At 44.9% G+C, this 22,908-nt stretch overlaps 7 non-coding genes across 7 annotated transcripts; all 7 read left to right on the forward strand.

Moving 5' to 3' along the window:
• The first annotated feature begins 11,620 nt into the window (after positions 1–11,620).
• Positions 11,621–11,702, forward strand: trnal-cag (transfer RNA leucine (anticodon CAG)). Its single transcript has one exon. It is a non-coding gene; the product is annotated as a tRNA-Leu (tRNA).
• A 1,525-nt stretch (positions 11,703–13,227) lies between these two features.
• On the forward strand, positions 13,228–13,300 carry trnav-cac (transfer RNA valine (anticodon CAC)). Its single transcript has one exon. It is a non-coding gene; the product is annotated as a tRNA-Val (tRNA).
• Positions 13,301–14,949: 1,649 nt separating this feature from the next.
• Positions 14,950–15,031, forward strand: trnal-cag (transfer RNA leucine (anticodon CAG)). The gene has a single exon. It is a non-coding gene; the product is annotated as a tRNA-Leu (tRNA).
• Positions 15,032–16,556: 1,525 nt separating this feature from the next.
• trnav-cac (transfer RNA valine (anticodon CAC)) lies at positions 16,557–16,629 on the forward strand. The gene has a single exon. It is a non-coding gene; the product is annotated as a tRNA-Val (tRNA).
• A 1,649-nt stretch (positions 16,630–18,278) lies between these two features.
• trnal-cag (transfer RNA leucine (anticodon CAG)) lies at positions 18,279–18,360 on the forward strand. Its single transcript has one exon. It is a non-coding gene; the product is annotated as a tRNA-Leu (tRNA).
• Positions 18,361–19,865: 1,505 nt separating this feature from the next.
• On the forward strand, positions 19,866–19,938 carry trnav-cac (transfer RNA valine (anticodon CAC)). The gene has a single exon. It is a non-coding gene; the product is annotated as a tRNA-Val (tRNA).
• Positions 19,939–21,587: 1,649 nt separating this feature from the next.
• Positions 21,588–21,669, forward strand: trnal-cag (transfer RNA leucine (anticodon CAG)). Its single transcript has one exon. It is a non-coding gene; the product is annotated as a tRNA-Leu (tRNA).
• The last annotated feature ends 1,239 nt before the right edge of the window (positions 21,670–22,908 follow it).

Here is a 22,908-nt window from a genome sequence, read left to right on the forward strand (position 1 = left end):
CTGCTGACTGTGTTGGCTGGAAATATGCAGAACATGTTGCCTATTATGGTGTTGCAAGCAGAGAAGATGAATGATTGATAAAAAAATAATTATATCAGATCTGAGGGAAATAAAATTGCAGAGTTTGGGGGACATATGGGGAATGAGAATGTTGGATTCTGCTACAGAGCGCCAGCTTGGATTTGATGGGCCTCTTTCTGTGCTATAAAGCATTTTGTTTGGACTTACCTAACTTGCTCTGGTCACCAATTAAATTGTCATTGAGGTAAATCTGCTCAGTGTTCCTACACAGACCAATACAAGGCTGTCCCTCCACAGCAGGTGATAATGTTTACTGCTTTATACTGTGTTCTGGGGGTAACGGTGTGTGTAACAGTCTGCCAGTATTTATCTGAAATGGCAAAACACTAGCACAGCCACACTATGGACAGACTCTGGAAATGTGGGGAATGCCAGAAGGGAATACTTTACCCATCCCACCTGGAAACTGGCCAAACCAGCCAGACTGGGGAGAAGCTGTTCACCTGCTCTGTGTGTGTGTGTGTGTGTATGTGTGTGTGTGTGTGTGTGTGTGTGGGGGGGGGGGTGGTAGGTGGGGGTGCGGGGGCTGGTGGGGGGAGGGATTGACTCAGGCATCCAACCTGCTGAGTCACCAGTGAATTTACTCATAACCACATTTGGATGATTTTTTTTTCTTGTTAACACCAAGTAATGAACAATGGTTTTGGCAGTTCATAAAGTTTTGCACATAGAGAACTTAGTTTTGGAAATGTTCACCACATTGCTGAATATGTATAGATTCATACTGGGTAGAGATTTTCATTTTCCTTTGTTCATTCACAGGATGAGGATGTCGCTGGCCCGGCAGCATTTACTGCCCATCCCTAATTGCCCAGAGGGCAGGTAATTGCTGTTTATATTAATATTAATCAACAAGAATGTCAGACTAGATTAATTATCATCAAACTCAAATCCATTTGATATTCATATATTTACAATCAGTGTTCAATTCCCCAAATGTAGCTGAAGGTAATGATAATCTTCAAGTGATTGTAACAGTGGAGACATCTGAATACTTGATCAGCAAATTAAAGCCTGTTGTGTTTAGATAGTAATAATTTTAAACAGGTTTTAAAAAGTAAGGTGATTTGAGAATAATGGAAGAAGTTGATTGGTGGGTAGCTGATAATGTTGTTTTAATCTGAAGTTAATTTAGGATTAGTGAACAAATAAACACATGGTAGGGAATCCCAGCCCCATGGAGTGCACATCCAATTCCATGTGGGAAAATCAGGACACTTCTTGTATCAGCGACAACCACAAGAACACAGAGGTGACACGGGAAATGTCAGGAACACTAGTTAATCCACAGTTAAAGTACTGCACTCATTCCTAGTCCACACATTGATGTGTTCTCATCAGAGAGGGTACAAATGAGATTGAGCACGGTGTATCCATGATTGGAGAATGTCTGCTCTGAGGAAAGGTTGGATAGATTGGGGATAATTTCCAAGGAGGATGAGCTGAGATTTAATTGAAGTGATAAGATGCTGAGGAATCCACATCGAGAGGATAGGAATGAGCTATTCACAACAGAGTGGTCAAAAACTGAAGGTTTTCGATTGAAACTAATTCTCAGAAAGAAGGGGAGGGGAGAATTTATTTCACGCAAAGATGGTGGGGAGCAGGAACTCATTGATGGGGTGGCAGAGGCAGTAACCAGCATCACATTAGAATAAAAGGAGATGGATGTAACTGAAATGCTGGAACATGTAGGGCTATGGACTCAAGTTTGCTGAATGGGATCATTGCGATTTATTTGACATTTCTCCAAAACTAAAGTCCAATTAAAAATTTATGAATATCATCCGACCTGAATTCCAAATGTCTGAATAAATTTGACAGAAAGTTCCAGCACAGATCGAGGCCACTTGGCCTATCCTGCATGTGTTGGCTGTAATAGAACGACCCAGGATTTACAGCATTCTGTACTCACCAATGAGAGCAACAATTTCAGACTGCATACTCTGCTCTCTATGTTGTTATAATCTGTTTTTTTCAATGTATTTCTTTGACAGCTGCTCACCTTGTTTCCTGGTTTCTTACCCAGTCCTAACTCCATTCCCCATGGTCCTGAGGGACTACCATTTCTGCTACTTAATCTCTCCTGCCTACGCCCGTGTGACAGACTGTCTTTTTGTCCTTGTCTCACTCCCACCTTGCTCACAACCTGTTACATTTCTGATGGTTCCCAGACCTCTGTGACTCACTGCGCCCCCTGGGTCAGTAGCACGAGTTTTGAATTCTATTCCTCATGCGATAATTCGAAATCTTTCTGGCTGCAGTTTCCCCCAGATTCTATTTTGAAAAAAAGAGGATTTGCGTCAGAGTCAAGTATTTGTGAGCCTTCATCCACAATCCTGAGCACTTAGACATAATATGTGACCCTCCCACAGATGTGCAGGTTTGATGGTTTGGCCGTGGTAACATGGCCTGCAGTGTGTAGGTTAGGTGGGTTGGGTTAGCCATGCTAAATGTGGGGTTATGGAGGTAGGGTGGAACAGCAGGTCATTGCAGATTCGATGGATCAAATAGTCTCTTTGTGCGCCTAAGGGATTCTGTAATTCTAACTAGTTGTGATTGTCGTCACATTTTCCTAATGCCAGGTTCATTTAATCAGGTACACATGCTGCCTTTTGTGTTTCTGTGGGTGCTCACTCAATCCTTTCCTTCTGTTTTAAAACAATTTCACACTGTATGTGAGGGTGGGAATGAATGTGTAAATATAAATACTCCAACCGAAACCCACATAGGTCAGGAACTGTTTCTGCTACTAGCATCACTCACAACAGGATAATAAAGGTTCAGTCACAAATCTGACAGAAACACAGAGGTTATAATCACCAGGAAAGGCTTAATAGCTTAAAACTCTCAAGAAAAGAGGAGGCTGAGAGACAACCTGGTACAAGTAGGAAGCTTTGTGTCTGTGTTTTCAGAGATTTGAGATTGAAATCATTGGGTTGAAGCTTGTTTCATTGCCCCAGGTCATCAAAGGTGCTGTCTAAATGTGCATCTTTCTTTCTGCCTATCTGTCTGAGTCAACAATCAGATGGATAGGTCATTGTCTGAGTGTTTTCCCAAATCCCTGATTGAATCTGCCTCCCCCCACAATCTCAGGTGCCAGCTGCCTCTAGTCCACCCACATGGGCATGTTGAAGAGCATGACAGGAGAATGGATTGAAACCGAGAGTGCAATGCCAGAATTAAATAGGAAGAAGGAAATAAACGGGATTTTTGGATCCCACGGGAGACAGACTCCAGGATTAGTCCTTGTGGGCATTCCTGCAGTAACACGAGACAGCATTCCATGATGAGAGTTAAACCCGGGTGGCAGTGGAGGGAACCACTGAACATGAGCAGGTTTAGTTCAAACACAGGAGGTTTGTTCAGTCAGTAACAGTGTGTTAGACATGGATGTGAAGTGAGCAGTGAGGGGAAATGTTACCACAAGCTGCAGATGGATAACTTTCATTGGAACAGGAGGAGGCCATTCAGCCCTTCAACCCTGATCTGCCATTCAATAGATCATGGCTGATTTGTGGCCTAAGTTGAAATGTTCAAAACTCTCCAAACTCATCAATAAACTCCTCTGCAACAGACAAGATCAATATTCAAAAACGAAACATCTGCAAATGCTGGGAAATCATGAACAAAAACAGAAATTGCTGGAAAGAATTCAGCAGATCTGGTAGCATCTGTGGAGAGTGAACCAGTGGGTCCAGCGACCGGTCAGGGGACCAGCTGCAGCTGACCATTCTGCCTTTTTGTAACACTCTCTGGAACAGGTTCTGGTGCGAGGGGAATGAGACTGTCAATAACAACTGAGAAAATAGGAGTACATGCTCAATCAGAATAAAACCCATTTTGGTCTTTCACTTTTAATTCAACTGCAAAAATTATTCATTACCATTTCAGAAATAAGATAATAGGCCAGAAATCAACTCTTCATGTCATTGGGTCTGAGAAAATGTTAATTCTGACCTGGTCCAGCCTACAAGTGAATCCAGACATTGAATAACGTGGTTGACTCTGAACCATCTCTTGGGCAGATAGAATGGATGACAAATGCTGCCCCAGCAAGTGATGCCTTGATCCCATGAACAAACAAAACAAATCCAATAGCTGTGGTTACTTGGGAACTCGCCGGTGTTATTGGAAGAGGATGAATGGGAAGGTTTATGGGGTAAAGGCAGAAGAATAGCATTCAGTGAGGTGATCCTTTGGTGAGCTGATGAGCCAATCAGCCTCCTTTTGCACAGTAACATTTCTGTGAATATTTCATTCTGAGCCATCCAAGGAAATATCAGGGCAGGGTTTGTAAAGAGGTCAGATTGAATGAGTGTCTCAGTGAGCACAAGTGAGACACAGGTACAGAGAGGTTTTGGGATAGATTAAATTATATTTTATACATTTGCATAGTTATCAACATTACAGCAGTTAAAACTGGGACTCTAATTAGAGCAGCAAATAAATCTTAAACAGTTACGCAGCTAAAGGGGATGCTGGGTAAAGATACTGTAGTTAGCGTTTATTTTATTCCAGGCACACCAGCCTAGGAGCACATCCTTCCTGTATCTATCCTCTGGAGCTCTTGAAGATTTTTGTTCCTTTGAAGGGTTTCATGTTTAGATACTCCAGAGAAGACAGCTTCAAGCTCCTCAATCTCTCCTGCCAGGGCAATGCTGCTGTTAGAATTCAATTCACTGGTGCATGTTACTGGCTGCTTCATGGACTGGAACTGACAACTGACACTGAAAGGTTACTGTATAAAATATCTTCAATGGTATTGCCAGACGTGAGTGGTTTTAGGAAAATGACCTTGGCTTACAGGCATTGAGTGCCAGAGCACTTCCTGTTGTGGGGCATCCTGTTTAGATTCAATCTATTGATAACTATTCGAACTGACTTGCACTGGCTCCGTCAAAGTGGTCAGGGCATTATGGCTGTCATCGAAGTGGTAACAAACTTCTCATGGGTTAAAAATCATAAAAGATAGAGTAGTCTGAATTGCAGAACTGCACACAGTAATCTAGCTAGGATCCCGCTGGGCCTCTGTATATCGCACTGACGACAGCAGTTTCCAGCCGTCTTCCGCTTTTTTGTAGCAAGTACCTTCGCGGATGACATCAAAAGACGTTCGCTGTTACTGTGTGATACTCTACCAATGGAAACAGCTCGATCACTGGAGGCAGCTCAGTCCGCTGGGACGGGTTAATTTCTGCAGTGTGTCCTGTGGATCATATACAGTACATTTTATCATTCAGATCATACAGAGTGAGAGTGCTCGAAAAGGCCAATTGGTCACTCGTACCTGTGTCAGCTCGGGAGTTACAAAATATGGGTTAAAGCGGAAACACTGGGGATTGGATCATGTTTCAAGTATTTACGTGAGGCAGGAAGCAGTGAAAGATACACTGTGAAGCGATGAGGATCTGACTACAGGAGCAGCAAATAGGTTGTACAGCGCAGAGGAGAAATTTGAAGTATTGAATTCTGATTGATGGGCCGATCATGCTTTCACTAGGCCACGCTGTTGCAGAAGATAATATGTCAGTGTCTCTCGGAATTGTGATGTCGCAGGCAAATATCACTGTTACTTTGCAGGAAATTCCTTTTTCCAATGTGACGACAGTCTGTATGTAAAATAGCTTCAATATTTAATCCTTTCTCATAAATAATTCCACTCCATCTCAGTGTGTTCAATTGTCTTCTTTCTAATTTACCTGTTATTGTGACTGCATTGAAGTTGCTTTGCTCCTTCTGCGTATCTTTTACAGTCTGGGTGATGTGATGCATTTGTATTGACCCACCTTCTGACAGAATTTTCCACTTCACTTCAGCCCGTCCTAACTTCGCTGTCTGATACCATTCCCGTTGTCTGGGTGTTAAGCGCTCGTCTCAGACACAGACTACCCTCACCCAAAATAAACGCAAAACTCAGACACACTGTGATCACTGCAATATACCGGCCAATAAAGCGGACAGCTCGAACTGACAACTGGAAGCGGCAGAGACAGGCCACTATAAATGCCGGAAGAAACAGCACAGAAGCGCGTCACAGGAGGCTCCCAAGCACTGAGGATGTCACTGAGACGAAACGTTTGCAAGACAAATTCCCAGCTCGGCGAACAGAACCACAACAGGGACTCTATTCTCTTTTCATGAGGTAGAATGGACTTATTTCAATGTGTTGTGGATCTGTGGAATTCCCTATTCAAAATGCGGTGGATGCTAGGACAATGAGCCAATTAAATGAAGAGATACAGATGTTTAATTTGCAATGAGATGAAGGGTGAGAGAGCAGGCTGGAAAATCCAGCTGAGACCGATGTGAGGTCAATTATCACCGTATTTAATGGTGGGGCTGGTTCTCCAGTGCCCAGTGCTTATTTTCTTACGGTAATAACTGGAAAGCTGAATCCAAAACTCACAACTTTCACCAAAGGAGATTTTCGGAAAATGACAGATAGTCAAGTGCATTTACATACCAAGCTTAGATAGTGAGGAAGTGTGTAGGAGATAATGATTTTGCAATTTTAAACTCAGGGAAGACAGTGATTTATGGTTTTAGACTGTGTGGTACATTCACACCGTCCAGAATACTCTGTTGTGATTACCTATCCTGTACTTTATTACAAAGCCAAGGTCTCTGGCAATGAAAACCAAAACACCCAGGAAACATCGCCTCCCCTCGTAATCTGATAAAAGAATTCTGAGAAGTCTGGTTGAACTTAGAACACAGATGGAAAGCTGGAAGATTAGATCCAATCCCAAGATCCAGTGCTTAAACAAAAGGAGACTACAATAGGATGAGGCAGGAGTTGGCTAATGGAGACTGGAAACAAAGACTTTATGGTGGGAAAGTTGACGGACAGTGCGAGAATATCAAAGCAATTTTTCGAAGTGCTCAGCAAAAGTATATATCAGGGAAAAGGAAGGACTGTAGGAAAAGGAATAATCTGCCGTGGGTGGCTCAGGAAATAAGGGAGTCTATCAAAATGAAATAAAATGCATAAATATTGGCAAAGACCAAGGAGATTAGAAAAACTTTAAAGATCAACAGAAAGCGAGACGGAATTGGCGGAGAAAAGTGATTAATACCTGTCCCTTGGGCTGGAATAGCAGTTTACCCTGCTAGAGGGGAACCTATTGTGTGGGGAATATATGGCCTCTGTAATTGCTGAAGTACTTAACTGTTACATTTGAGATAATCTTGATCAAGTTAAAAATCACAGCACACTCCAAAGGCTTGTACTTCCAAATAATCCTGTTGGATTATAACTTGGTGATGTGTGGTTTTTAACTTTGTCCACCCCACCACCGGCTCCTCCACATCAGAATCCTGAGAGATACCCCACTGAAACTGAAGCGCCTGTCAGATACTTGAGGGAGCCACAGGGGTGTGGGGGAAGGGTATGTGGTTTACCCACAAAGTGCTGAACTGAACTAGACTTTCTAACTGCCGTTGCCATGGAGATAATACTGAGAGACAGTCTCTATTCAACGTCCCAAACCACAAAGGTATAAGAATGGGAGCTGTACATCAGACAGGCGGGGAGTTACCTGATGCTGTCTGGAGGTATTTTGTATGTACACTATCCAGGTATCTGCCATGTCTCATCAATAAAGACTCAAAGTAGACCTCTCACAGTTCTGTGCCGAGTTATTCCTATCCAGCAGGGTTCAGGAATATGAGAACACAGCAGTCAGCCTTCACAGTGGAGTATACGAAGAACATGGCAGTAATTGATAAGGAGACTAAGGAAGGTGAGGACCGAGATAATAACAATTATCGTGAAAGAGTAATGGCTGGGTAAGTTAATGGAGCTAAAGGGACACAAGTCTCATTGCCCTGATGGAATACATCCCAGGATACCAACAGAGTTAGTGGGAGAAATAGCAAATGCACTTAGAATTGTAGAATCTTACAGCAGAGATAGGCCCGTTGGCCCAAACTGGCCCATGCCGACCAGAATGTCCATCCACGCTAACCCCATTTCCCTGCACTTGCCCATTTGCTTCTGACCCTTTCCTATCCATGTATTTGTCCAAATGTCTTTTACCTGTTGTGAGTGTTCCTGCCTGAACCACTTCCACTGGCAGCTCATTCCATATACATACCACCCTCTGTGTAAAACAGTTGCCCCTCAGCTTCCCTTTTATTCTTTCTCCTCTAACCTTAAACTGATCCAATCAAGCCGTCCAATCCTTGAGTTCCTGGGAAAAGGACTGAGTGCATTCACCTTATCCATGCCTCTCATGGTCTTATACACTTCCAGAAAAGAACCCACTCAGTTTCCTCTGCTCTAAACGTAAAATCCTCACTTGTCCAACCTCACTCAGACCCCTAAGCGCTGGCAACATTCTTGCAAATTGTTCTGCACTTTTTGCCGTTTCATAACAGAAAAATACATTACATTCATCATATTCTCACTATTTCCCCACGGTGCTGGAAACGACGTGACAATGCAAATGGATTACAATCCATGATCGAGAATGAACTCCTTGACAACAATCCCGTTTTCATAGTGTTTCCCATGGTGCAGGTATCCTTGTGTCTTTCTGGTTGTATGGTTAATTCTCACAGATACATTTGGAGCTGAAAAGAGTCTGAGATGATAGACTTAGCTTACTATTGATTTTTGTCTGGATTGATGGGCTCTCATTATCTGCTGCGAAATTGATATTGTCGACGGGCACATCCCAGCAGCTGTGCGAGTCGGAGAGGGATCATGGAACCCTTTTCATGTGACTTGGCATCTGTTGTTATGCAGGAGAGCACAGTTGGAAATGCAAGAAAATGGCGCACGCGGACCGCTGGTTGTGTGGCCGAGCGGTCTCAGCCGCTGGATACAAATTCCAGTCTTAAAAAGGGCGTGGGTTCGAATCCCACCACTGCCATTTGTGCAGATCAACTCCAGCGCTGCAGCTTGTTAAAATGCTGCTTCTGTCCCCACTGTATTGATGTGATGTGGTGAGCATGGACGAGATACACCAAAGTATCTGTTTCCACGCGGTGTCCCCCAAGAACGTTGTGTTGCTTATACCTGCTTTAAAGGGCTAGTTTTTAGCGGAGCTTGCCGTCGCAGTGTGTGTCACAATCCTTTACTGTGTTCGACTGCTCACGGGAAAGGTAGTATTGCGAAACACTGCAGAAAGGAACGACTTCCTTACTTCTGCTCCGACTGACCATACTCTGTGAAATTTTCCCAGATCCTCAGTTAAGGACTTTTGCAGCTGGAAGTTTCCTCAGAAACCCTGTTAAGTCGTCAGGTAATGAGCGAATACTTCGGTGTATCTCGTCCATGCTCACCACATAGCCAAATATAAACAAGTCCGGTTCCCCAGTATTTGGCCCCAAACCCTCTCAACCCATCCTATCCAGAAACTCATGCAATTTTCTGAGCCTCCTCCGCTTCCTCTGGTAGCTCATTCCATACACGCACAACCTTCTGTGTGGGAAATGTGCCTCAGGTCCTTTGTCAATTTCAGCCCACTCACCTTAAACCTATGCTCTCGAGTTTTCAACTCACCCCAACTTGGGTAAAACACGTAAATACTCAGTTTACAACCCTTCCATTCGATCATGTCGCAGCCGTTACGCTGCAGGGAAAGTCGTCCCAGCCTATTCCACCTCGCCCTACGGTCCAAACATTGACGACATCCTTGCCAATATTTTATCATCAATTTCTTTTGTCTTTTTTTTATGTTTTCAAGATGTCAATTCCGCTGGACAACAACGAGCTATTGGAAACAGAAAGGTGAAACGAAGAATGGCTTCAACCTTCAGTGCTGGATGCCACTGAGCTGCAGGATGGGCGGCTGAGGCTTGTTTCTGTAGTGTAGTGGTCATCACGTTCGACTCACACGCGAAATGTCCCCAGTTTGAAACTGGGCGCAGAAACTGTTTTGTTCTTCAACTGCAGCCTTTTACATGGTCAAGAACGGAGCTTTCTTGCTTGCTTTCCCATCTGCAAACCTGCCTTCGAAGTTGCTTGAACAAATCTGCTCGCGTAGTGAAATGTAATGCAATTCCATTTAATGATTGTGCAAAGAATTGTAAAGTTTTTATCCAAACTGGTTCTGATCATATGCAATTCTGTTTGAGAGTGTCGTTACCCCCTTCTGATCCTTCTACGAAAAGCAGATCATATGCATTCTATTGCGCAGGCGGCTCGGTTCAAAGACAGGGAAGAAGCTGATGCGCTGGTGTCACAGTGCACCACGGATTCCTGAACTTGTCTGTCTGTCAAATGTACCCCAAAGGCGTCTCTGAAAGGCCTCGTTTGGAAGCTGTCTGTCGTTATTCAACGTACGAGAATTGGCACCAGAGTTCCTGAATCATGTTTTGGAGCAGTTCGCACTTTAGTGGCTCTTTCAATCAGCAACAGCAATAAAAGAAATTAAACTCTCAGAGGATCCTCTGGACCTGTGCTTTCATGGTGTCGCTAGTATTAATGTGCGCCCCGAGACCTAAGCCATGTTGAAACTGAAACGGAGGAATCGACATAGAGGCTACAGAATGACATCGCATCCATTTGGTTTTCTTGAAATCACTGAGGAGCAGGAAAATGTAAACGGGGAAGTCGAGGGGGAAGTGAGGCAGTTGCAGCTCTGGAGAAACTCCTTCTTTGTGACTCACTCAGCAACCAGACACGTGAAGGTGACTCAGAGGCGTGAGAGCTCTTCACATCGAGAACAAAAAGCAATCAAGGGCAGTTAGCACCTCTTCCGGAGTGGGGGTGGGGTGAGGTAATTACCTTTTGACTTTGTTACTATGTTGAGAAACTGCCTTTTAGATTGAGGTGAACAGAAACTGCATTTCTAATAAGCACCATGGAATTGAGCAAAATTTATTGAGTCGCTTCTCGTCGATTCCCACACAGGCTTCCGACTCAGTTGGTATCCATGTGGCTCATGTCCAGCAGTGAACATCTCTGCAGCGAATTGCACGGTTAAGGTAAAAGGCACGGAAAGTGTCATCTCGAAGTGGATCCGAGGTCAGAGCATCCTCACAATGTGATCTGTCGTTCTCGGAATGTAATACGACTTCCGGTTTTAGGGTAGAGAACTTTCTTTGGGACCCTTATTCTGCAAAACAGAAACAGTGACTGAAATTATGCTGCACGGTATGATGTGGAACACGGCCTGCTCAGCTTAGTGCATTTTCCCTGTAGTCCGGTGTGCTTCATGTTCCGTGTAAACGTGAAACTTGTCCTGTTTCGAGCAATGGGTGAAATCATTTAGCAAAGCAAGAATCGAAATTGCAGTAATGTCAAGCAGCTCGTGGTTATTTGACCAAATCATAACCGAACATATATTCTCACAGATACATTTGGAGCTGAAAAGAGTCTGAGAAGATAGACTCAGCTTACCATTGATTTTTGTCTGGATTGATGGGCTCTCATTATCTGCTGCGAAATTGATATTGTAGACGGGCACATCCCAGCAGCTGTGCGAGTCGGAGAGGGATCATGGAACCATTTTCATGTGACTTGGCATCTGTTGTTATGCAGGAGAGCACAGTTGGAAACGCAAGAAAATGGTGCGCGCGGCCGGCTGGTAGTGTGGCCGAGCGGTCGAAGGCGCTGGATCCAGGTTCCAGTCTCGAAAGGGGCGTGGGTTCGAATCCCACCACTGCCATTTCTGCAGATCAACTCCAACGCTGCAGCTTTTTTGTTAAAATGCTGTTTCTGTCCCCACTGTATTGATGTTGAAAACAAAAGTAAAATGGCTTTGCTTCCCGGGGAATTAACTGTGGTGTGGGATAGTGCCGAATATTTCAAAGTGTCTCTGTCTGTCATGATCGTGTTCGCCTCCCGCGCAGAAAATCGCAAGCAGCTGTGCTGTTCCAGGCAAGTTGAGCTTGTACTGGAACCGAATGGAGACCGGCATTTCATCGCTGTTGTGAAACAAAGTCCTGGGGTGACTCGACTCGTCGTTATTTGGTTTTTCGGCCAATGGGAAAATCGTTCCAACGAATTTCGATGTGATATGTTGTTGAATTTCTCCCATTTCCTTCGTTTCCGTCCTGGAGACATCGGAAGGGAAAGGTAATCTAATCGAGACTGTGATTGGTGAAATTCACTTTTTATGGCCCATTCTTATTAGGTTCTTTCTTTCTCTCTTTTCAGTATTGTCTGGGAAGTGGTGGTTCCCTAAGGCTGCAGAATGTGTGAAAGAGTAGTTTGGAATTGTCCTGTTGTTAGTTGTGAGATTACTTTATAAATCATGCCCTCGGACTGTCTCACATTTAGCATTCATGCATCTCTGTGTCTGAAAATGCATTAGGTATGCCAGCTTTGTTTGTGTTCCGTGTTAAATGCTTTCTGTTTTGCGATTCGCTCAATACTTTACGAGTTAACAGCGTTTCTGAGGAAACTTCCAGCTGCAAAAGTCCTTAACTGAGGATCTGGGAAAATTTCACAGAGTATGGTCAGTCGGAGCAAAAGTAAGGAAGTCGTTCCTTTCTGCAGTGTTTCGCAATACTACCTTTCCCGTGAGCATCGAACACAGTAAAGGATTGTGCCACAGACTGCGACGGCAAGCTCCGCTAAAAAGTAATCCTTTAAAGCAGGTGTAAGCAACACAACGTTTTTGGGGGACACCGCGTGGAAACAGATACTTCGGTGTATCTCGTCCATGCTCAGCACATAGCCAAATATAAACAAGTCCGGTTCCCCAGTATTTGGCCCCAAACCCTCTCAACCCATCCTATCCAGAAACTCATGCAATTTTCTGAGCCTCCTCCGCTTCCTCTGGGAGCTCATTCCATACACGCACAACCTTCTGTGTGGGAAATGTGCCTCAGGTCCTTTGTCAATTTCAGCCCACTCACCTTAAACCTATGCTCTCGAGTTTTCAACTCACCCCAACTTGGGTAAAACACGTAAATACTCAGTTTCCAACCCTTCCATTAGATCATGTCGCAGTCGTTACGCTGCAGGGAAAGTCGTCCCAGCCTAGTCGACCTCGCCCTACGGTCCAAACATTGACCACATCCTTGTCTATATTTTATCATCAATTTCACGTGTCTTTTTTTTATGTTTTGAAGATGTCAATTACGCTGGACAACAACGAGCTATTGGAAACAGAAAGGTGAAACGAAGAATGGCTTCAACTTTCAGTGCTGGATGCCCCTGAGCTGCCGGATGGGCGGCTGCGGCTTGTTTCTGTAGTGTAGTGGTCATCACGTTCGCCTCACACGCGAAAGGTCCCCAGTTCGAAACTGGGCAGAAACTGCTTTGTTCTTCATCGGCAGCCTTTTACATGGACAAGAACGGTGCTTTCTTGCTTGCTTTCCCATCTGCAAACCTGCCTTCGAAGTTGCTTGAACAAATCTGCTCGCGTAGTGAAATGTAATGCAATTCCATTTAATGACTGTGCAAAGAATTGTAAAGTTTTTATCCAAACTGGTTCTGATCATATGCAATTCTGTTTGAGAGTGTAGTTACCCCCTTCTGATTCTTCTACGAAAAGCAGTACCGCATTTGCATTCCTTGCGCAGGCGGCTCGGTTCAAAGACAGGGAAGAAGCTGATGCGCTGGTGTCACAGTGCACCACGGATTCCTGAACTTGTCTGTCTGTTAAATGTACCCCAAAGGCGTCTCTGAAAGGCCTCGTTTGGAAGCTGTCTGTCGTTATTCAACGTACGAGAATTGGCACCAGAGGTCCTGAATCATGTTTTGGAGCAGTTCGCACTTGAGTGGCTCTTTCAATCAGCAACAGCAATGAAAGAAATTACACTCTCAGAGGAACCTCTGGACCTGTGCTTTCATGGTGTCGCTAGTATTAAGGTGCGCCCCGAGACCTAAGCCACGTTGGAACTGAAACGGAGGAATCGACAGAGAGGTTACAGAATGACATCGCATCCATTTGGTTTTCTTGAAATCACTGAGGAGCAGGAAAATGTAAACGGCGAAGTCGAGTGGGGAAGTCAGGCAGTTGCAGCTCTGGAGAAACTCCTTCTTTGTGACTCACTCAGCAACCAGACATGTGAAGGTGACTCAGAGGCGTGAGAGCTCTTCACATCGAGAACAAAAAGCAATCAAGGGCAGTTAGCACCTCTTCCGGAGTGGGGGTGGGGTGAGGTAATTACCTTTTGACTTTGTTACTATGTTGAGAAACTGCCTTTTAGATTGAGGTGAACAGAAAATGCATTTCTAATAAGCACCATGGAATTGAGCAAAATTTATTGAGTCGCTTCTCGTCGATTCCCACACAGGTTTCCAACTCAGTTGCTATCCATGTGGCTGATGTCCAGGAGTGAACATCTCTGCAGCAAATTGCACGGTTAGGGTAAAAGGCAAGGAAAGTGGCATCTAGAACTGGCTCCGAGGTCAGAGCATCCTCACAATGCGATCTGTCGTTCTCGAATAGGAATGCGACCTCCGGTTTTAGGGTGGAGTACATTGTTTGGGACTCTTTTTCTGCAAAACAGACACAGTGACTGAAATTACGCTGCACGGTATGATGTGGAACACGGCTTTGTGCATTTTCCCTGTAGTCCGGTGTGCTTCATGTTCCGCGTAAACGTGAAACTTGCCCTGTTTCAAGCAATGGGTGAAATCATTTAGCAAAGCAAGAATCGAAATTGCAGTAATGTCAAGCAGCTCGTGGTTATTTGACCAAATCATAACCGAAAATATATTCTCACAGATACATTTGGAGCTGAAAGGAGTCTGAGAAGATAGACTCAGCTTACCATTGATTTTTGTCTGGATTGATGGGCTCTCATTATCTGCTGCGAAATTGATATTGTAGACGGGCACATCCCAGCAGCTGTGCGAGTCGGAGAGGGATCATGGAACCATTTTCATGTGACTTGGCATCTGTTGTTATGCAGGAGAGCACAGTTGGAAACGCAAGAAAATGGTGCGCGCGGCCGGCTGGTAGTGTGGCCGAGCGGTCTAAGGCGCTGGATCCAGGTTCCAGTCTCGAAAGGGGCGTGGGTTCGAATCCCACCACTGCCATTTCTGCAGATCAACTCCAACGCTGCAGCTTTTTTGTTAAAATGCTGTTTCTGTCCCCACTGTATTGATGTTGAAAACAAAAGTAAAATGGCTTTGCTTCCCGGGGAATTAACTGTGGTGTGGGATAGTGCCGAATATTTCAAAGTGTCTCTGTCTGTCATGATCGTGTTCGCCTCCCGCGCAGAAAATCGCAAGCAGCTGTGCTGTTCCAGGCAAGTTGAGCTTGTACTGGAACCGAATGGAGACCGGTATTTCATCGCTGTTGTGAAACAAAGTCCTGGGGTGACTCGACTCGTCGTTATTTGGTTTTTCGGCCAATGGGAAAATCGTTCCAACGAATTTCGATGTGATATGTTGTTGAATTTCTCCCATTTCCTTCGTTTCCGTCCTGGAGACATCGGAAGGGAAAGGTAATCTAATCGAGACTGTGATTGGTGAAATTCACTTTTTATGGCCCATTCTTATTAGGTTCTTTCTTTCTCTCTTTTCAGTATTGTCTGGGAAGTGGTGGTTCCCTAAGGCTGCAGAATGTGTGAAAGAGTAGTTTGGAATTGTCCTGTTGTTAGTTGTGAGATTACTTTATAAATCATGCCCTCGGACTGTCTCACATTTAGCATTCATGCATCTCTGTGTCTGAAAATGCATTAGGTATGCCAGCTTTGTTTGTGTTCCGTGTTAAATGCTTTCTGTTTTGCGATTCGCTCAATACTTTACGAGTTAACAGCGTTTCTGAGGAAACTTCCAGCTGCAAAAGTCCTTAACTGAGGATCTGGGAAAATTTCACAGAGTATGGTCAGTCGGAGCAAAAGTAAGGAAGTCGTTCCTTTCTGCAGTGTTTCGCAATACTACCTTTCCCGTGAGCATCGAACACAGTAAAGGATTGTGCCACAGACTGCGACGGCAAGCTCCGCTAAAAAGTAATCCTTTAAAGCAGGTGTAAGCAACACAACGTTTTTGGGGGACACCGCGTGGAAACAGATACTTCGGTGTATCTCGTCCATGCTCAGCACATAGCCAAATATAAACAAGTCCGGTTCCCCAGTATTTGGCCCCAAACCCTCTCAACCCATCCTATCCAGAAACTCATGCAATTTTCTGAGCCTCCTCCGCTTCCTCTGGGAGCTCATTCCATACACGCACAACCTTCTGTGTGGGAAATGTGCCTCAGGTCCTTTGTCAATTTCAGCCCACTCACCTTAAACCTATGCTCTCGAGTTTTCAACTCACCCCAACTTGGGTAAAACACGTAAATACTCAGTTTCCAACCCTTCCATTAGATCATGTCGCAGTCGTTACGCTGCAGGGAAAGTCGTCCCAGCCTAGTCGACCTCGCCCTACGGTCCAAACATTGACCACATCCTTGTCTATATTTTATCATCAATTTCACGTGTCTTTTTTTTATGTTTTGAAGATGTCAATTACGCTGGACAACAACGAGCTATTGGAAACAGAAAGGTGAAACGAAGAATGGCTTCAACTTTCAGTGCTGGATGCCCCTGAGCTTCCGGAGGGGCGGCTGCGGCTTGTTTCTGTAGTGTAGTGGTCATCACGTTCGCCTCACACGCGAAAAGTCCCTAGTTCGAAACTGGGCAGAAACTGCGTTGTTCTTCATCGGCAGCCTTTTACATGGACAAGAACGGTTCTTTCTTGCTTGCTTTCCCATCTGCAAACCTGCCTTCGAAGTTGCTTGAACAAATCTGCTCGCGTAGTGAAATGTAATGCAATTCCATTTAATGACTGTGCAAAGAATTGTAAAGTTTTTATCCAAACTGGTTCTGATCATATGCAATTCTGTTTGAGAGTGTAGTTACCCCCTTCTGATTCTTCTACGAAAAGCAGTACCGCATTTGCATTCCTTGCGCAGGCGGCTCGGTTCAAAGACAGGGAAGAAGCTGATGCGCTGGTGTCACAGTGCACCACGGATTCCTGAACTTGTCTGTCTGTTAAATGTACCCCAAAGGCGTCTCTGAAAGGCCTCGTTTGGAAGCTGTCTGTCGTTATTCAACGTACGAGAATTGGCACCAGAGGTCCTGAATCATGTTTTGGAGCAGTTCGCACTTGAGTGGCTCTTTCAATCAGCAACAGCAATGAAAGAAATTACACTCTCAGAGGAACCTCTGGACCTGTGCGTTCATGGTGTCGCTAGTATTAAGGTGCGCCCCGAGACCTAAGCCACGTTGGAACTGAAACGGAGGAATCGACAGAGAGGTTACAGAATGACATCGCATCCATTTGGTTTTCTTGAAATCACTGAGGAGCAGGAAAATGTAAACGGCGAAGTCGAGTGGGGAAGTCAGGCAGTTGCAGCTCTGGAGAAACTCCTTCTTTGTGACTCACTCAGCAACCAGACACGTGAAGGTGACTCAGAGGCGTGAGAGCTCTTCACATCGAGAACAAAAAGCAATCAAGGGCAGTTAGCACCTCTTCTTGAGTGGGGGTGGGGTGAGGAAATTACCTTTTGACTTTGTTACTATGTTGAGAAACTGCCTTTTAGATTGAGGTGAACAGAAAATGCATTTCTAATAAGCACCATGGAATTGAGCAAAATTTATTGAGTCGCTTCTCGTCGATTCCCACACAGGTTTCCAACTCAGTTGCTATCCATGTGGCTGATGTCCAGGAGTGAACATCTCTGCAGCAAATTGCACGGTTAGGGTAAAAGGCAAGGAAAGTGGCATCTAGAACTGGCTCCGAGGTCAGAGCATCCTCACAATGCGATCTGTCGTTCTCGAATAGGAATGCGACTTTCGGTTTTAGGGTGGAGTACATTGTTTGGGACTCTTTTTCTGCAAAACAGACACAGTGACTGAAATTACGCTGCACGGTATGATGTGGAACACGGCTTTGTGCATTTTCCCTGTAGTCCGGTGTGCTTCATGTTCCGCGTAAACGTGAAACTTGCCCTGTTTCAAGCAATGGGTGAAATCATTTAGCAAAGCAAGAATCGAAATTGCAGTAATGTCAAGCAGCTCGTGGTTATTTGACCAAATCATAACCGAACATATATTCTCACAGATACATTTGGAGCTGAAAGGAGTCTGAAAAGATAGACTCAGCTTACCATTGATTTTTGTCTAGATTGATGGGCTCTCATTATCTGCTGCGAAATTGATATTGTAGACGGGCACATCCCAGCAGCTGTGCGAGTCGGAGAGGGATCATGGAACCATTTTCATGTGACTTGGCATCTGTTGTTATGCAGGAGAGCACAGTTGGAAACGCAAGAAAATGGTGCGCGCGGCCGGCTGGTAGTGTGGCCGAGCGGTCGAAGGCGCTGGATCCAGGTTCCAGTCTCGAAAGGGGCGTGGGTTCGAATCCCACCACTGCCATTTCTGCAGATCAACTCCAACGCTGCAGCTTTTTTGTTAAAATGCTGTTTCTGTCCCCACTGTATTGATGTTGAAAACAAAAGTAAAATGGCTTTGCTTCCCGGGGAATTAACTGTGGTGTGGGATAGTGCCGAATATTTCAAAGTGTCTCTGTCTGTCATGATCGTGTTCGCCTCCCGCGCAGAAAATCGCAAGCAGCTGTGCTGTTCCAGGCAAGTTGAGCTTGTACTGGAACCGAATGGAGACCGGTATTTCATCGCTGTTGTGAAACAAAGTCCTGGGGTGACTCGACTCGTCGTTATTTGGTTTTTCAGCCAATGGGAAAATCGTTCCAACGAATTTCGATGTGATATGTTGTTGAATTTCTCCCATTTCCTTCGTTTCCGTCCTGGAGACATCGGAAGGGAAAGGTAATCTAATCGAGACTGTGATTGGTGAAATTCACTTTTTATGGCCCATTCTTATTAGGTTCTTTCTTTCTCTCTTTTCAGTATTGTCTGGGAAGTGGTGGTTCCCTAAGGCTGCAGTATGTGTGAAAGAGTAGTTTGGAATTGTCCTGTTGTTAGTTGTGAGATTACTTTATAAATCATGCCCTCGGACTGTCTCACATTTAGCATTCATGCACCTCTGTGTCTGAAAATGCATTAGGTATGCCAGCTTTGTTTGTGTTCCGTGTTAAATGCTTTCTGTTTTGCGATTCGCTCAATACTTTACGAGTTAACAGCGTTTCTGAGGAAACTTCCAGCTGCAAAAGTCCTTAACTGAGGATCTGGGAAGTCGGAGCAAAAGTAAGGAAGTCGTTCCTTTCTGCAGTGTTTCGCAATACTACCTTTCCCGTGGGCATCGAACACAGTAAAGGATTGTGCCACAGACTGCGACGGCAAGCTCCGCTAAAAAGTAATCCTTTAAAGCAGGTGTAAGCAACACAACGTTTTTGGGGGACACCGCGTGGAAACAGATACTTCGGTGTATCTCGTCCATGCTCAGCACATAGCCAAATATAAACAAGTCCGGTTCCCCAGTATTTGGCCCCAAACCCTCTCAACCCATCCTATCCAGAAACTCATGCAATTTTCTGAGCCTCCTCCGCTTCCTCTGGGAGCTCATTCCATACACGCACAACCTTCTGTGTGGGAAATGTGCCTCAGGTCCTTTGTCAATTTCAGCCCACTCACCTTAAACCTATGCTCTCGAGTTTTCAACTCACCCCAACTTGGGTAAAACACGTAAATACTCAGTTTCCAACCCTTCCATTAGATCATGTCGCAGTCGTTACGCTGCAGGGAAAGTCGTCCCAGCCTAGTCGACCTCGCCCTACGGTCCAAACATTGACCACATCCTTGTCTAAATTTTATCATCAATTTCACGTGTCTTTTTTTTATGTTTTGAAGATGTCAATTACGCTGGACAACAACGAGCTATTGGAAACAGAAAGGTGAAACGAAGAATGGCTTCAACTTTCAGTGCTGGATGCCCCTGTGCTGCCGGATGGGCGGCTGCGGCTTGTTTCTGTAGTGTAGTGGTCATCACGTTCGCCTCACACGCGAAAGGTCCCCAGTTCGAAACTGGGCAGAAACTGCTTTGTTCTTCATCGGCAGCCTTTTACATGGACAAGAACGGTGCTTTCTTGCTTGCTTTCCCATCTGCAAACCTGCCTTCGAAGTTGCTTGAACAAATCTGCTCGCGTAGTGAAATGTAATGCAATTCCATTTAATGACTGTGCAAAGAATTGTAAAGTTTTTATCCAAAGTGGTTCTGATCATATGCAATTCTGTTTGAGAGTGTAGTTACCCCCTTCTGATTCTTCTACGAAAAGCAGTACCGCATTTGCATTCCTTGCGCAGGCGGCTCGGTTCAAAGACAGGGAAGAAGCTGATGCGCTGGTGTCACAGTGCACCACGGATTCCTGAACTTGTCTGTCTGTTAAATGTACCCCAAAGGCGTCTCTGAAAGGCCTCGTTTGGAAGCTGTCTGTCGTTATTCAACGTACGAGAATTGGCACCAGAGGTCCTGAATCATGTTTTGGAGCAGTTCGCACTTGAGTGGCTCTTTCAATCAGCAACAGCAATGAAAGAAATTACACTCTCAGAGGAACCTCTGGACCTGTGCTTTCATGGTGTCGCTAGTATTAAGGTGCGCCCCGAGACCTAAGCCACGTTGGAACTGAAACGGAGGAATCGACAGAGAGGTTACAGAATGACATCGCATCCATTTGGTTTTCTTGAAATCACTGAGGAGCAGGAAAATGTAAACGGCGAAGTCGAGTGGGGAAGTCAGGCAGTTGCAGCTCTGGAGAAACTCCTTCTTTGTGACTCACTCAGCAACCAGACACGTGAAGGTGACTCAGAGGCGTGAGAGCTCTTCACATCGAGAACAAAAAGCAATCAAGGGCAGTTAGCACCTCTTCCGGAGTGGGGGTGGGGTGAGGTAATTACCTTTTGACTTTGTTACTATGTTGAGAAACTGCCTTTTAGATTGAGGTGAACAGAAAATGCATTTCTAATAAGCACCATGGAATTGAGCAAAATTTATTGAGTCGCTTCTCGTCGATTCCCACACAGGTTTCCAACTCAGTTGCTATCCATGTGACTGATGTCCAGGAGTGAACATCTCTGCAGCAAATTGCACGGTTAGGGTAAAAGGCAAGGAAAGTGGCATCTAGAACTGGCTCCGAGGTCAGAGCATCCTCACAATGCGATCTGTCGTTCTCGAATAGGAATGCGACCTCCGGTTTTAGGGTGGAGTACATTGTTTGGGACTCTTTTTCTGCAAAACAGACACAGTGACTGAAATTACGCTGCACGGTATGATGTGGAACACGGCTTTGTGCATTTTCCCTGTAGTCCGGTGAGCTTCATGTTCCGCGTAAACGTGAAACTTGCCCTGTTTCAAGCAATGGGTGAAATCATTTAGCAAAGCAAGAATCGAAATTGCAGTAATGTCAAGCAGCTCGTGGTTATTTGACCAAATCATAACCGAACATATATTCTCACAGATACATTTGGAGCTGAAAGAAGTCTGAGAAGATAGACTCAGCTTACCATTGATTTTTGTCTGGATTGATGGGCTCTCATTATCTGCTGCGAAATTGATATTGTAGACGGGCACATCCCAGCAGCTGTGCGAGTCGGAGAGGGATCATGGAACCATTTTCATGTGACTTGGCATCTGTTGTTATGCAGGAGAGCACAGTTGGAAACGCAAGAAAATGGTGCGCGCGGCCGGCTGGTAGTGTGGCCGAGCGGTCTAAGGCGCTGGATCCAGGTTCCAGTCTCGAAAGGGGCGTGGGTTCGAATCCCACCACTGCCATTTCTGCAGATCAACTCCAACGCTGCAGCTTTTTTGTTAAAATGCTGTTTCTGTCCCCACTGTATTGATGTTGAAAACAAAAGTAAAATGGCTTTGCTTCCCGGGGAATTAACTGTGGTGTGGGATAGTGCCGAATATTTCAAAGTGTCTCTGTCTGTCATGATCGTGTTCGCCTCCCGCGCAGAAAATCGCAAGCAGCTGTGCTGTTCCAGGCAAGTTGAGCTTGTACTGGAACCGAATGGAGACCGGTATTTCATCGCTGTTGTGAAACAAAGTCCTGGGGTGACTCGACTCGTCGTTATTTGGTTTTTCGGCCAATGGGAAAATCGTTCCAACGAATTTCGATGTGATATGTTGTTGAATTTCTCCCATTTCCTTCGTTTCCGTCCTGGAGACATCGGAAGGGAAAGGTAATCTAATCGAGACTGTGATTGGTGAAATTCACTTTTTATGGCCCATTCTTATTAGGTTCTTTCTTTCTCTCTTTTCAGTATTGTCTGGGAAGTGGTGGTTCCCTAAGGCTGCAGAATGTGTGAAAGAGTAGTTTGGAATTGTCCTGTTGTTAGTTGTGAGATTACTTTATAAATCATGCCCTCGGACTGTCTCACATTTAGCATTCATGCATCTCTGTGTCTGAAAATGCATTAGGTATGCCAGCTTTGTTTGTGTTCCGTGTTAAATGCTTTCTGTTTTGCGATTCGCTCAATACTTTACGAGTTAACAGCGTTTCTGAGGAAACTTCCAGCTGCAAAAGTCCTTAACTGAGGATCTGGGAAAATTTCACAGAGTATGGTCAGTCGGAGCAAAAGTAAGGAAGTCGTTCCTTTCTGCAGTGTTTCGCAATACTACCTTTCCCGTGAGCATCGAACACAGTAAAGGATTGTGCCACAGACTGCGACGGCAAGCTCCGCTAAAAAGTAATCCTTTAAAGCAGGTGTAAGCAACACAACGTTTTTGGGGGACACCGCGTGGAAACAGATACTTCGGTGTATCTCGTCCATGCTCAGCACATAGCCAAATATAAACAAGTCCGGTTCCCCAGTATTTGGCCCCAAACCCTCTCAACCCATCCTATCCAGAAACTCATGCAATTTTCTGAGCCTCCTCCGCTTCCTCTGGGAGCTCATTCCATACACGCACAACCTTCTGTGTGGGAAATGTGCCTCAGGTCCTTTGTCAATTTCAGCCCACTCACCTTAAACCTATGCTCTCGAGTTTTCAACTCACCCCAACTTGGGT

Source organism: Chiloscyllium punctatum, unplaced genomic scaffold (genome assembly GCF_047496795.1).
Source record: "Chiloscyllium punctatum isolate Juve2018m unplaced genomic scaffold, sChiPun1.3 scaffold_594, whole genome shotgun sequence".
In the NCBI taxonomy this organism is placed as follows: domain Eukaryota; kingdom Metazoa; phylum Chordata; class Chondrichthyes; order Orectolobiformes; family Hemiscylliidae; genus Chiloscyllium; species Chiloscyllium punctatum.